The sequence below is a fragment of the Propithecus coquereli genome, unplaced genomic scaffold (assembly GCF_000956105.1).
Source record: "Propithecus coquereli isolate 6110/MARCELLA unplaced genomic scaffold, Pcoq_1.0 Scaffold185, whole genome shotgun sequence".
Lineage (NCBI taxonomy): Eukaryota > Metazoa > Chordata > Mammalia > Primates > Indriidae > Propithecus > Propithecus coquereli.
Genome location: NW_012143301.1, coordinates 232,931 through 248,107, shown reverse-complemented (window position 1 = coordinate 248,107; position 15,177 = coordinate 232,931). Strand labels below are relative to the sequence as shown.

Here is a 15,177-nt window from a genome sequence, read left to right as displayed (position 1 = left end):
GGCCTCGCCTGCCTCAACATTTCCGTGTGTGCATTGCAAACAACCAAAACACTCTTGTTTTTGTATAACCTTTGTCCTTGAAAACACTTTGTCTCATGAAATTAGAAATATTTTTCTGATCCCGTTGGCATCAAAGGAAGTTTACTGCTTTGAACTAGAACCTCATGAGACAGAATTTGATGCTGTGGCCTCCAAGTACAAGTTTTCTTGAACAACAGATCTATGATGTTCCAAATCAATTCTGGCTTTTACCAGTCGTTTAATTAAAATAATAAACTCTTAAAAATATTTTGTGAATGCTCATGAAGGGCTCAGCAATCAGATTATGGTCAGGAGTAAGCAGGAAGCCAAAAGCAGATTCCATTCCCTATTATTTTTTACTAACAAAAAGAATGCAACACTCAAATTTCCCCGAAAATTCCTGAATCGGGGAGGATGCCGGTATATGTAGTTGGGAAAACTCCCCAGGTGATTCTCACATAACCCTAATCCCTCTCCCTAATTGAAATTTACTGTTAAGATGTCTGAATTTTTTTAAAAAATCATTGAAATTAAGTAAATCTAAATAACTTAAATAAAATATTCTAAAGTTGCATAAAAGCCATTCTCCTTAACTGAAAACTCTTTTTAGTGTTTTTGCATGTGTGTGAGGGTCCTAAATTCAAAACTAAATTATGACTTGATGAAAGGTTCTTCAGGCCAGGTGTGGTGGCTCACACCTGTAAGCCCAGCATTTTGGGAGGCCAAGGCAGGAGAATCACTTGAGGCCAGGAGTTCACGACCAACCTGGGCAACATAAGCTAGACCCCATCTCTACAAAAAAAAAATGGTGGCATGCACCTATAGTCCCAGGTCCTCAGGAGGCTGAGGAAGGAAGATCACTTGAGCCCAGGAGTTTGAGGCTACAATGAGCTGTGATCACTCCACTGCACTCCAGCCTGAGCAACAGAGCAAGACTCTGTCTCTTAAAAAAAAAAAACAAAAAGTTCTTAATTTAGAAAGATTGGCTTTCAAAATTCTTACAGACTCTAAAAGTAAATAACATAGAAAAAATACACCACAAAGTTATGAAACGATCCACTTGTTCAAGAAACAAAATATGCCTTTAGAGAATTGGTTTATTAATAATAATCCCCAAAATGACAAAGAGGCGACCAAAAAAAAAAAAAAAAAAGACACTCAGAGACACTCAGATAAATGCAGAAACTCTGAAGAGGAATAGATCTTAATTGAAATACTCACAGGCAAATTGACCGTTAGGAAAACAGGTGTTAGGAATATACGCCCTACTGGCCCCAGCCAAAGCCTGCAAGCATGATTCACTTTCCGCGTAGTTTGTGCATGCCTGACTATCCCTAAGACAAAATCATACATCAGGACACATGAAGATTTGGTAGTTTCCTTCATATGAGGATATTGTATATAAATTCCTTCTAGACATTATACTTAGTGTTTATTTGGTGACTTGCAGAAATATTGGCAAAGAATGGCAGTCTGTGAACTATAGAATACCTCACAGGGTAACATCTTTCATCTCTGCAGTATTTTATTAAGGATTTTGCAAAGCCTCTTAGTTATAAGCAAGTAAAGTGCTTTCCTTTAATATCCTACTTGGAGATTATTTACACCCTATGAGGGTACTACTAATAAAAAAAATATTCAAAGCCAATTAAAGTTAAATAGCTACTTTTTCCTGGGAATCCAAAGAACTTCACAAATGTAATTAAGAAAATCTGTTTTTAAAATTATATACATAGCACTACTTTAGCTCTACAATTAACAGAATATAAAATAATTTATTCATTTAGCGTTATGCCATGAATAAATTTCCTGGTACTGCACTTATGTAATTGCTGGAGGCTACATAATATCCAAGCCATAGATATACCACAATTTAATTTTCCACATCCTTGTTTTAGAACATTTGGCTGATTTCAATTTTTAATTATGACAAATTGCATTAATAATATTTAGATTTTCATGATATATTATTCCAGATCTCCCTTTACAGTGTATTTTTGAAATAGTAACCAAGAAAAAATAGCATTTTAATATTTACCACAAAAAATAAAATTTTAGAAACTTTCATTTTATTTACACCAGTCCTTGCTGTAGGCCAGTTCGTTTGGCTTCAGATTCCTCCTTTTTTAAATAATTGTTTTGTTCTCAGATCATTCCTAGATTTGTTTTGCTTCCAGCTACTTACTGTCCATCTACTTTTATTTCCTTACTGTGGACCCTGCTTTAAATAAAAAAAATACGGTGAACATTACCAAACACAGTTATAGTTAATTACTGTTTGATCTTATACTAGTCACACATATCTACTCTTTGATTAGCTCATACATTTTTTCCATACTGATTTTGAAATCACGATATTTTTATGCCTTTTGCTGGTTTGTGCCAGACAGTTTGCACTAATGGATATTATCAAACAAATGCACTGGCATTTGCTTTTTGCGGGATAATTTTCTCTGGGGTATTATTAAGCCTTTGCTCCTATGAACTTCATAGACTCTCTTTCCCATTATTTCCAGGCTGACTCATCCACAGAATTCTTTGCATCTCCTTGGAGTAAAATCTGTTTCAAAAAATGTTCCAGTTTATCATCTCCCCTCTTTCATACGTTTTTCCTTGGCCTCATAACTCCTGACATACTGGGTACATCTCTTCTCTGTCATTTCCATTTAGGATGTCTTTCCAGATCACGCAGGTATACTCTTGTACCACGACTCTTTCAAAATCATTCTGTTGTTTGTCTCTTTCTGAGACCCCTGCACAAATGATGATTAATTATTACATGACTTCCCCTCTTTATCTGTAGTCATGGTGATTATTAAAGTTAAGTCATGCGCATACACACCTACCATTTCTTCCCCCTCATTCTTTCTGTACCCAGTCCTTCTCCAGCACAGGAAGACAAGACCCCCACCCCCGGGGGGTGAGTGTGAACGTGTGCACCTAATGTGAGGTGGAGACCCACAGCAGCACACAGACCACCTCGGCGTCAGACAGGTCTTACTTCTGTGGTTTGAATTTGATCCTAGTACACCACTAAGGCATTTTCCTAGACACTTTGGTTTTGCAACATCATACATATGCCAAAGTACGCATTATACTTTATTTTAGGGCTGGTTTTTGTGACTCAGGTTAGTATTTGTGATTATGACTTTTAGCCACAAAAGATATTTTATTGAAGTTTTATTGTCTTCTCCTGTACAGAGATTAAATTAGGCTCTCTGATTCTTCCATGGCTTTTATCCCATGGTGTCCCTACTATTCTGTAATGATTATTCATGTGTCTATTTACCTACTCAATTTCAAACCCACAGTGTCTCAGAAAGAATATGAATTCCTTGGGCAAGCCAAAAGTCCTTGCTTGCCATTGTTTTTAAAGCAAAACAATATGTGCATCCTTTCCTTATGTGCCTGTTAAATTCTTTTCCATCTCTATCGTTACAGCGTCTCATTAATTTGACAGTATGTTAGTTTCTATTAATACTACCCGCTTTTCCTTTGATTTTGTAAATTCTTCTTCTCAATTGAAGAAAAAACTAAAAGCTGCCTAGTAACAAGCAGACCCTCATGATAAACTTTTTAGTAACTGAATGCTTCTTTGGAACAACATTTTGTAGCAACTGTATGCAACGAATGGTGCGAAGTAGGAGAGATGAAAAGCTAAATGGCATGAGCCATGCTCTAAAGGAAATAGTCTAGTGGGAGAGACAGGAATTTAAAGAAGTAATCAGGATACGGAGTGGTATGTGCAACAATAATGACAAAAGGAATGAAAAATTTGGAGGAACTAATACCAGGCACAAGGAAGTTAAGAAAGGCTCCGCAGAAAAAAGTAATGTCTTCGTATTTTCTAACAGTGGTTTATTTTTGTCCATTACGTCCTCATTATAGAAAACTCCTAAAATGGATAAAATATTTAAATATCTGCCTAACTCCCTCATGCAGGTGTTAACTATTGCTAACATTTTTATATATTTCCTTCCTTTCATTTCCTATGCCTATTTTTGCAAGTTTGAGATACTACTGTATTATTTAGTATCCTGATCTTTTCACTTACATGCAGAGAATTTACTATAAATAGTATTAGATTATTTGTGGCTCATTTTACCATTCTTTGGCCTTTGACACTATAGGCAGAAGCTGATCTAGCTGTAAGTTGTATAAACCAACCAAAGACCCTGGGATGTTGGTGCTTGTCACACCTGCTCCTCAAGGGTCAGAGTCTTTTCGTGGCCCAATCGGAATTCTCCACTGAGCTAGAACAGAAATGTGCCCTGGCCCCTTTAGCTTATTTCATAATAATCCATCGGTGAGCTGTTTGCGTTTTCTCATCCTATCTCACTATAGAAGGTGAAAAAAGACAGTTTCTCGTATGTATAGTAAATGCTTGGATTGGTTATGGAGCCTGTGGGGGTAGTGTGTCTTGCTGACTTGTTATTGTCGGACTCGGGTTACAAAGAAAATCCTCCAAAATTCAAGTTATCGTCTTTGGTAAACGCTCCCTAGCTTTTAGCTTGTTCATAAACAAATTGCAAATTGAGCTTCCCTAATCCAAAAATCAGAAATCCAAAATGCTTCAAAATCTGAAACTTTTTGAGCACCGACATAATACTCAAAATGCTCCCATGAGCATTTTGGATTTCAGATTTTCAGATTAGGGATAATGCAAAATATTCCAAAATCTGAAAAAAAGTCCACAACACTTCTGGTCCCAAGCACTCTGGATAAGGGATACTCAACCTGTACTTATTTCGTAAATAGTGTTTCCTGGAACAACTCCAGGAGCAGTGTTGTCCATGCTGCCAGGTGTTAAATGAGGTCTTCTGATTTTGGAGCAGGGAGAGATGGTTGAATAAAGTAAACAACCAATAACACCTATTCTGAAATAGTGCTTGTCAAAAAGGATTGCATGCCTGCTGGTTAACATCTGCACGTTGAAGCCAGTTCCAAACACAGCTAAAGGAGAGCAGCCTCCGAGTCAGGCTCCATACGTGGCTCTAAAGGCACAGGGTTTGTTGGGTTCACTCTTGACAATAGGATGTCAGTTTTGCCTGAGAAAGATTGTATGTTAGATCAGATAATCCTGGAGTTATTTTTTGGTGTGTTTTTTTTTTGGCAAAATATACATAAAATTTACCTTTTTAACCATTTTAAATGTACAGTTCGGTGGCATTAAAGTACATGTACATTGCTGTGCAACCATTGCCACCACCCATCTCTATAATGTCTTCACCGTCCAACATGAAACTCTGAATCCATTAAACAATAACTCCCTGTTCCCCAGTCTGGAGCTTTCTGTGTGTTTTATCTTTAATTTAGGCTTGACTTTTATTAACAGAAGGAAGGTCCATGAAGGAACTTGGATTTTGAGCAAGAATCCAATTAAAATTGGCCAACTAAAAATTTTTTTTTACATACTCTAAAACCTGACAAAGAATGATAACCCTAGATATTTATATTACATTAATATTGCTGTTGTTACACTACTAAGATGCTATTTCTCTTAATATTACTGGTACTATTATGCGACCATTGCAGACATCATTACCACTCTTGCTTCTTTGCTGGCTTCTGCAGTAGCCTTCTCACTGATCTCCCTGCTTCTACGCCTGGCCCTTAATTATTCATTCTGATAGTCTATTTTTAATTGTCAAGCTAGATTAGCTGGACTCCAGGTAATTTTTCAGCAAGTACAACTTCAAACTCATTAAAGATATCAGAAGTGTGACTGAAAAAATTATTCTTCAGGAAGATTAATTTAAATGTAATTTTGTCCTTCTGTATTTTAAAAATGTACTTCTGTAACAAGGTAAATTCACAAAAAACTAAAAACATGCATTATTTCATATTAACTCTCTACAGGAGAATTGAGTTGCCTAGTACAATTACCATCACTTTTATCAGAGATTACGGTAAAACAGCAATCTTAAGAAACTTGCCATTGTGTCTCTTGTTAGGATTTTGTAATCTGACTTCTTCATGGGGACTCATCAGAGTAGATCATGTATGAAATATCTGTATTTCTCCCAAGCAAGGGGAATGTTTTTATACTGTACATACTGAATTGAGATACTGTCTGGATGTTTTCTGTTTGTTGATAGAAAGCTAAGAGCCCAATTTGCAGCCTACCCATAGCCAAAAGGTATTTTTTAGCCTCATCTCTGACTCTATTTTTGTCTCTGTTCGTTTCCTTTCTTCTTTTGTTTTTGAAGCATCTCTTTAGATATTTGCATTTTCTAAGTCCCTTTAAGCCCTTTCTAGAATAAACTTGTCTTTTCCATGTCTTTTGAAAGTTTCTCAATATCATTTTTAATTCATTTATAATATCCCACATCCCATAATTTATTTGCCTTACTTTTTTTGGATGCTTACATTGTTCCCCACACATAGTTTTTCTGCTATTATAAACAAGGCTGTGATAAATAGCTCTGTGGAGAGACCTTAGTTCATGTTTTGGATTATTTCTTTGTTTCTGAGGTTATAAATTTAAATTGCCTAATTATATTCTATAAAGTTGTACTTAAGGAGTTTTCCAGATGGTCAGAACTAAGAACATTCCAAGCAAATCTAACTGTGGGCAACCTGGGATTGTTAGAGTGCAAAGCACGTGTTGGGATGGAACTAGAGAGGAGGCCACCCAGATTATTTAGGACCCGAACGCCCAGCTGAGGGGCCTGGATCATAGCGAGGTGCTGGGGGACCTGCTGTGGGGTTCAGTTTATGCTTCACACACAGCACAAGTGGCAGTACCATCTAGTGTGGCTCAGAGGGATCTGACTGGAGACTATTGCAAAGTCCAGGTAAGAAATGCTGGAGGCCCAAATTGGAGTGCTGGCACTGGGATGTGGAGAGATGGACATATTCGAGAGACATCCAGCGATAAACCAGCATGACTCAACATTTGGAAGGGTTGAAAGTGGCTGCCCATTTCTCAAGTTGGTGGCTGATGGATAGATACATCTGTATTTGTTTGCATTTAAAACATGCTCGTGTTTTGGATTCTAGATAGAAAAAAACCCCAGTAGCTTGCACACAATCGTTTAAAAACCATAACACAAGGAACAGATTTCATGCACTGAAAGGAATTTTATCACTCAAACAAAACACTGGAGGGACCAGCTTTAGCTTATCTTTTTAAGCCTTTCTTTGGAAAGTTTTCCAGCCCCAGAACACTGCTACAACTGAGTCACGTAGGCAAGGCTCCATTTTGGGTAGATAATTCTGTGATTCTTTGTGTAAATAATATGTCACCCTTCCTTTTCCCTTTTCAGGAATGAGGCTAAATTTCTGTACCAATTCAAGAGCTCCCCTTTGTAATTTGGGACATAAAATGTAATCATATAATTTCCTTTTTAAAACATTTGCAACATAAGGCACTCATGGCACTATTGTTTGAAAGAGATTTAAACCCAATTATATATCAGATTAAAAATCGAAAACAGAATAAATGGTTCCTAGTAAAGTACAGTACTAAGTAATAATGAAAGGACAAGTGAAGTTTGTACGTGTAAATTGGGGCAATAGATACTCTAACTTGCAAAGGAATTTCTAATGGCATTTTAATGTCTGAGTCAGGTAGACCCTAAAAGGGATAGGCCTGGAGATTTGGAGAAGGATTTTTTGAAGGCTTTTGAAAAGTTAAAGCCTAAATTTGGTCTACTTGTTTCAGTGAATTCTTTGAAGGTCTGTTATGTACATACCATGTGTCTACAATTGACAAGATGCTCATAAATCATCCCTGTCCATCTAACCAGACAGCCAGCTGCTTTTCTTTCTCAGTTGATGTGACTGATACATATTTTTTAAGATGGATCTAATTATTAATTGACTCCTCAAATACTATATTTCATGAACTCCTATCCGCAAGGATGGGGGCATTTTCCCCTACCAGAGAAGACGCTCTGGGAGACATTTAGTGTAAAGTGCATGAGAAACAGTAGAGGAATCCATTCGTTAAAGTTTCTGAGCAAGCACATATCCATCCTAAGGCTCAAAGAGTGACTTGCCTCCCAAAGCCCAGCCTCCTTAAAATCAAATAGTGAGATTTACTGAGGTCATGTAAGTGAGAACACAGTGCCCTACACCAAAAAATGTCTTATTGACAGTAGCTCGAGCGTGATGGACCTCCTTGGAAGGTTGTTTGTTCATTATGTCCCACAGAGCTACCTTGTCCTCTAGATGCTTCCGACCAAACCCATCTGGGAAGTTCATGGCCTCCCTGCTTCTCCCAAAGCTCTAATGTAGGATTCATGTACTGGATCCTTAATGACAACTGAAGGTAAAATCCAAATTGGGCTCTTATATTCGTTTGTGAACTTCCTTTTTTGGGGAAGGAGGGGGGCTCTCATTCACTCTCCCTGCCAGGCATGGCATGACTGTAATAAACAACATGACATAAGGAAGAATTATAACCTGATGTAAGGAGGAACATCATTTTAATACTTGAAAATCCAAATACTGATACTAATAAAAATAGATACTGGCCCCTTAAGATTTTTAAACCCAGGGACCAGTCTGATTTGAAGATGAGTCAAATGAACTGTACGTCTGTGTGGACAGAAAGTTCCAAGCTCTTTATAAGCAAAAAGAATTTTACAAAATGCTGTAATGTGATCAGGATTCAGATTATGAGTCCTATAACTCGTGAAGTAGAAAACAAAGGGGCACTTTTCTAGCCAGGCAGAAATGGCCTGTCCTGATTTTACCCTGCCGTGCCTGTTACATATGCTTGATTAGGAACAGATTTTTTCCAAGTTCCTTTTTTTTTGAAGAGAGTGATGAATATTGGCTGGTTTTCATAAAATCTGACTTATTCTTTTATGCCTATGTTATGCAAATTAGATGATTGGACATTCTATTTATAGCCATTTGTTTATAGACGTGTTCTTTATAAATAACTTTCAAGGTTTCATGACTAATTGTGGAAAATTTTGAAAATAGAGAAAAATATAAAGAAGGAAACAAAAATAATCTTACTACCCAGAAATAATCATTATTAATATTGATATATTTAGTTTTTATGATACATATATATTAGCATTATATATGTATACTTTTAAAGATCATGGAGTCAAGCAGTTAATACAGTTTTTATTCTACTTTCTCATTTAACATTAAAAAGTAAGCATTTTCCTACAACTTTAAACATTATTTAAAAGAATTTTGGTTGTTACATAGTAGTCCATTACTGGAGTTTATTTAACTACCTCCCTCTTGTTCAGCATTTAAATTGCTTCCAGTTTTTCATCATTATAAAATCATGACCTTAATTATTTATGTATTTTTTTCTGTATTTATCCCTTAGGATATTTCTAAAAGTGAACTTACTGGGTCAAAAGTGATTTTAATGGATCTTGAAAAGTTTTATCCAATTGGTTTCTTGAAGGTGGTAATGATTTACACCCCATTAGCAGTATGTGAGAGTGTTTATGTTAGCCGTCCCTCAGAACCATGAAGTAGGACATTTTGAAAGCATCTTTCTCATCTGATAGCCAAATATCAAGGTAGTTTTCCATATCTTTTATTTCTCTAAGCTATTACTGTTGACACAGGCTCTTTATATATCATATTATGTCTAATTTAAATTATCATTGATTGTAAGATGTTTCCTAAGTTCAGACATGTTAAAATGGGGGAAGGGATGATATGGCCTAAATTGATAAAATTAGATATTAAATATTTTTAACATTTTGTGTAAATAATTTTTTCTTCCCTTGAATGTTTTTATTTTGTTTTTATAATGCTTTTTGATTAATAATTTAAAAATTGTTATAAACTTTATGAATTTTTATCTTTCTGTTTTTATCCCTTCTTCCTTATTTTAATCCTTTCCTAGCAAAGAAATAAGATAACCAATTAATTAGCTATACTTTTCATATTTATCTGAAAAATTATTCTGGTGTATAACCTTCTACTCAATAGTCATTGTTAATGAAAACAGTTTTTTTAAGAAAACCCATTCTTTTAGGAACATATTACAAACTCAGCCAAATTAAAAGTTATATAGTGTGGTAGGAGTTTCAAATGGCACAACCACTTTGAAAATTTGACAGTTCTACTAAAGTTAAATACACACTACCCTGTGACCTAGCAATTCCATTTTTGGGTATATACCAAAGAGAAATGAATGCATATGTTCACAGAAAGATACGTACAAGAATTGCCATAGAATCAACCTAAGTGCCTGTCAACTGATCAATATATAAAGAAAATGTGTGTATATGTGTGTGTGTATTTTATATATATGAATACACACACACACACATATATACACACACCATGGAATACTAGTCAGCCATAAAAAAGAATGAAATAGTATCTTTCACATCAACGTGAGCAGATATGGAAACCATACTCCTAAGTGAAGTGTTTCAGGAACAGAAAAATGAATACTCCATGTACTCATTATAATTTGGAACTGAGCTATGGGGATACACGATCATACAGAATGGTATAATGGATTTTGGAGACTCAGAAATGGGGAGGGTGAAAGGGAGGTGAGGGATCAAAAATTACCTGTTGGGTACAATGTACACTATTCAGGTGATGGGTATACTAAAACCTCTGATTCATCACTATACAGTTCATCTACATATCAAAAAACCACTTGTACCCCCTAAATCTATTTGAATAAATAAATTTTAATAAGGAATTTGATAAAGAAGCAATTGATGTATATCAAGGCACAAATGAATCTGAAACACATTGTTTTGAGTAAAAGAAGTCAGGCAAAAAAGAATATGTACTTTATGATTCCATTTATATGAAATTCAGTAGCAGACAAAGCTAATCTATTGTGAGAGAGGTCAGAATAGTGGTTGCATGGCAAGGAGTGGGTGCTGATTGGGAAGAAAGAGCATGGGAGGACTTTCTGGGGTGATGGAATGGTGTCCTTCTTCATCTGGGTGTTGTGTACATAAATATACACACACTTAAGAAATCATCAAGCTTGCTTTAGATTTATACATTTTATTGTATGTTTTACCTTTGTTTAAAATAATGGGAAAAAATTTAAAGTACCAAAGAAGCTATGGTATAAAATTTCAAAAACAAGGGTTCACTTTATACGTTAGTCAAAATTACATAATAATTTCAAAGCTTGCTAATGGTGTTTTCTAATCATTTTCTTTGATTGCTTCAGATTTTTATGTATACAACGTAGTATGTGTGAACTGCCAATAATTAGGTATCACTTAATTAAGGGATTAAAGGAAGGAAACATGAAAGAAGATGGCAGGGCTGGTAAATGCTGTCTGATGTGTTCATTTCAGTTGTCTTTTCAGCAGAACAAATGCTGCCTTAGGAAAGAAGTCTTGCACTGTAATAACCTTGTTAAATATGGCATTCTGGCTTCAAATGTCCTGATCCCCTGTAATATTAATCAAGTAGACACACGGGATAAACGCCAACCGGCTTCACTGCCCCAGCCAAATTATATAATTAGACCAGAGTCAAGTTCTAAGCACAGAGCCTCCCTCCACCAGAACCCCAAGGAGTGAGCCACACTATAAAAGGAGGGTCCTGAAGTTCCCTCCTAACTTGTATTTCCAAAGCATTAATTTCTTCCACTGTAGCTTAAAAAGATACATTTCTTAGGGTTTTTTTTTTTTTGATTTTTAGTTTTGTTGGTTATTCTTTTGTGCTATTTAAATCCAATACAATGGAGAACTGGGTGAAATAAAGGGCTGTTTATTATAATGCTTTAACTCTGAAAAGCACTCTGCTGTTTACAAAGTACTTTTATATATAATGTCTAATTTATATTTCATAACAGCCTATAATATAGATAGGGCAAGCACCATTATTGCCCCTTCATTTTACTAAAAGAAAACCTTAACTCAGAGAGGTGGGTCACAGGGCCCAAAGCAAAGCCAGATTTTTTCTGAGTTTCAAGCCAGTGCTATTTCCACTGTATCACTGGCTGTGGAGTTCACACCTCGGCCACCCTCATCCCTGCTCAGGATGGGTGTATAGTCAGCTCTCTGATGATGTGGTCTTGGCTAAAATTCTGCCTCACAAACCCTCACCTGACTCAAAGCCAAATGTCTAAGAAGCCCAAGGAAATGAAACCAAATCTAGCTGAGCTTTAAGGAATTTACTTCCTCTCCACATTCTCTAGATTTATTTTCCAAGCTTGTCATTGTGGGCCTAAAAACAGTGACCGGTAATTTACTTAATTTATTTTGCTGCATTCTCTCTCTCTCCCTCTCTCTTTTCTCTCCATCAGGTGAAACTGCTATCATATTGGCCAGAGTATGGGTACTACTGGTTCTGTGTATGACAGGTCTCTTTTCCCTTTTCTTCTTTTTCTTTCTCTTAAATGACGTTTACGTAACCTAAATAGGGGAATCAGGGAAATGGAGTTTTTCATAATTGACCATTTCAGATCAAACCCAAGAGCAGAATTATCCCCACAGCAAGGGGTCAGGCCAGTGGGATGGAGTATAAGGAAGGAGGGGCAGGAGTCTGCTCACTTGGCTGATCAACACCAAGTATCAAAGTGGTAACTGGACAACACCCTTCCAAGGACTCTCTGTATAGGAGATGTTGAAAGATGAAATAATACAGAAGGAAATAACTTAATGATGAGAAGTTCATCATCAGGAAGAATGAGGGAAAGTATGGCTTGGGTTCATGATGACTTTCCTCACCATTCATACCTCTTTCCTACTCAGTCCATCTAGATTATTCAGAATGCTGATCTGCAACCATCTCTTCCAACTTTATTTTCTGTTCTTACACTTATAATAGCTTCCATTTCAACCCAACTGAGTTTCCCATACTTATGATATAAGTTGAATATCCCTTATCCAAAATGCTTGAGACTAGAAGTGTTTTGGATTTCAGATTTTGGAATGTTTGCATTGTACTTACCAGTTAGCATCCATAATCCAAAAATACAAAATCTGAAATGCTCCAATTTGAGCATTTCCTGTGAGCATCATTTCAGCTTTCAGCACTCAAAAAGTTTCTGATTTTAGATTTTCAGATTAGGGAGACTCAGCCTGTCCATCCTTTATATCCTGACTCATGTAAATTCCTTCTCTTTGGATTTCTTCCCTCCAGTCTTCACACTTTGAAGTTCTTCCCATCCTATAGGCTGTGCAGAAGGCCTTACTAGAGGCCATAGCTTCCTAAGTTCCTCACAAAGTAACTGGTCCCTTTGCTGCACTCTGTATCAGTTTACTTGTACCTATGTGTGGCCTATAACTTGAAGTCTGGCAAATTGATGCCTCCCAATTTGTTCTTTTTGCTTAAGGTTGCTTTGGCTATAGGGGGTCTTTTCTGATTCCATATGAAGCATAGAATTATTTTTTCTAGATCTGCAAAAAATAACGTTGTTATTTTAATAGGGATTGCATTGAATCTGTAGATCAACTACCCAACTACTTTGAGTAGTATATTTTAACAATGTTGATTCTGCCAAACCATGAACATGGTATGTTTTTCCATCTGTTTACGTCCTCTACTATTTCCTTCCTCAGTGTTTCATAGTTCTCCCTGTAGAGGTCTTTTACCTCCTTAGTTAAATATATTCCTAGGTATTTTATTTTCTTTGTTGCTATTGTGAAAGGTACTGAGTCTTTCATTTGGTTCTCAGCTTGACTGTTGTTGGCGTATATGAATGCTACTTATTTGTGTATGTTGATTTTGTAACCTGAGACTTTGCTGAATTTATCAGTTCCAGTAGTCTCTTGGCAGAATCTTTGGGGCTTTCTAGATATAAGATCATATCATCAGCAAAGAGTGAAAATAACTTTGCATGTCAGTTAAAATAGTTAATATTGCTATTATCCACTGAACATTTACTAAATAAGCACTTGATAAACAAACACTTAATCCTTACCACAGTCCCATGAGGTATTTTACTAGTCAGGATAGGCTAAGTTTTGATGTAGTAACAACAACAAAAACAACCCAACTCTCAGTGGCTTAACACAACAACAGACTTCTTACTCATGCTTTGTGTCTGTTGTGTATCAACAACGTGCACCTGCTCATGGCAGTTGGGCTGACAAAGCAGTCACCACCTCAAATATTGTGAATTGACAGGTCCAGGCCAATGATTAAATGCCATGGCTCAAAGTGAAATCAGCTATTTCTCTTCATAACTTACTGGCCAGAATTAGTCACATGGCCATAGCTACCACCAGGAGAGATTGTCATCTTCCCATGTGCTGGAAGATGGAGAGCTGGCATATTGGATGAACAGTATCAGTGAGTACATTGTTATTACCCTCATTTTATAGATGAAGAAGCTAAGGCTCAGACAGGTTAAGAGCTTGAAGCTGGAGCAGAAAAAATCATTAGGAAAGAATAAAAGTTTGAATACCACCAACTACCCTCTTACCAATGATAGCTTGAGGAGGGAGAGGGGAGTGTGCCTTTGGGAGAAAACACTGGCTGTAGGATGTGGTTTGAATCTTAGCTCTGCAGCTTACCAGCTCTTTGGGGAATTTACTTTATCGCGCTTCAGCTTTCTCCTCCATATAACAGGAATAATAATTTCTACCTCATAGGGGCTGTTGTGAATTAATTATATCTGTACCATGCCTGGGACATAGTAGGGATACAATAACTGGTAGATATCGTATGTAGTGTTCATTAATTAAAAAATCACTTTTACTTCATTGACAATTTTGCAGATAAGATTCAGAGGCTCTGAAGAAACATTTCATGTACCCATAGAAGCACTGGATATCTTTTAAAAATAGTTAATGTTGCCTGGGAGTATGGGATTCTTGGGTACCTGAGTGACTCACATTCTTTAATAACCATCTCACTAAGGAGAATGACACAGCCTGCCTTGGTGCCACAAGGAAAAGCACAGGATGCTAATCTCAGTTGCAGGGTGGTAGGTTCTAACAGGGCCATGAAAGTGAACGAGATACAAAGGACAGAACAGCCGCCTTCCTTCTCCAGCTGGGAAAAAAAATGTCATTTAATTGGGGAGAGAATCACACATGTAGGTGAAAGAACAGAAAACAAGAATCAATAGATGTGGAAATTAGTTTGCCCTGTTTTGCCATTACTGCTAAAAAATGTGAAAACTTATTATCATAACCACCTCAGCATCATTATGCAGTTGTCTGCATCTTTTTTCAGGGGTTTGAAGAATTCTCTTTAAAATGCTTGCTTCCCAGGCTGGGTGCGGTGGCT

General features: G+C 36.6%; 1 protein-coding gene across 1 annotated transcript in view; it reads left to right on the top strand.

Moving 5' to 3' along the window:
* Positions 1–15,177, top strand: part of RNF150 (ring finger protein 150) — a 261,357-nt gene that overhangs the window by 194,872 nt on the left and 51,308 nt on the right. The gene's annotated exons all lie outside the window — the stretch shown is intronic.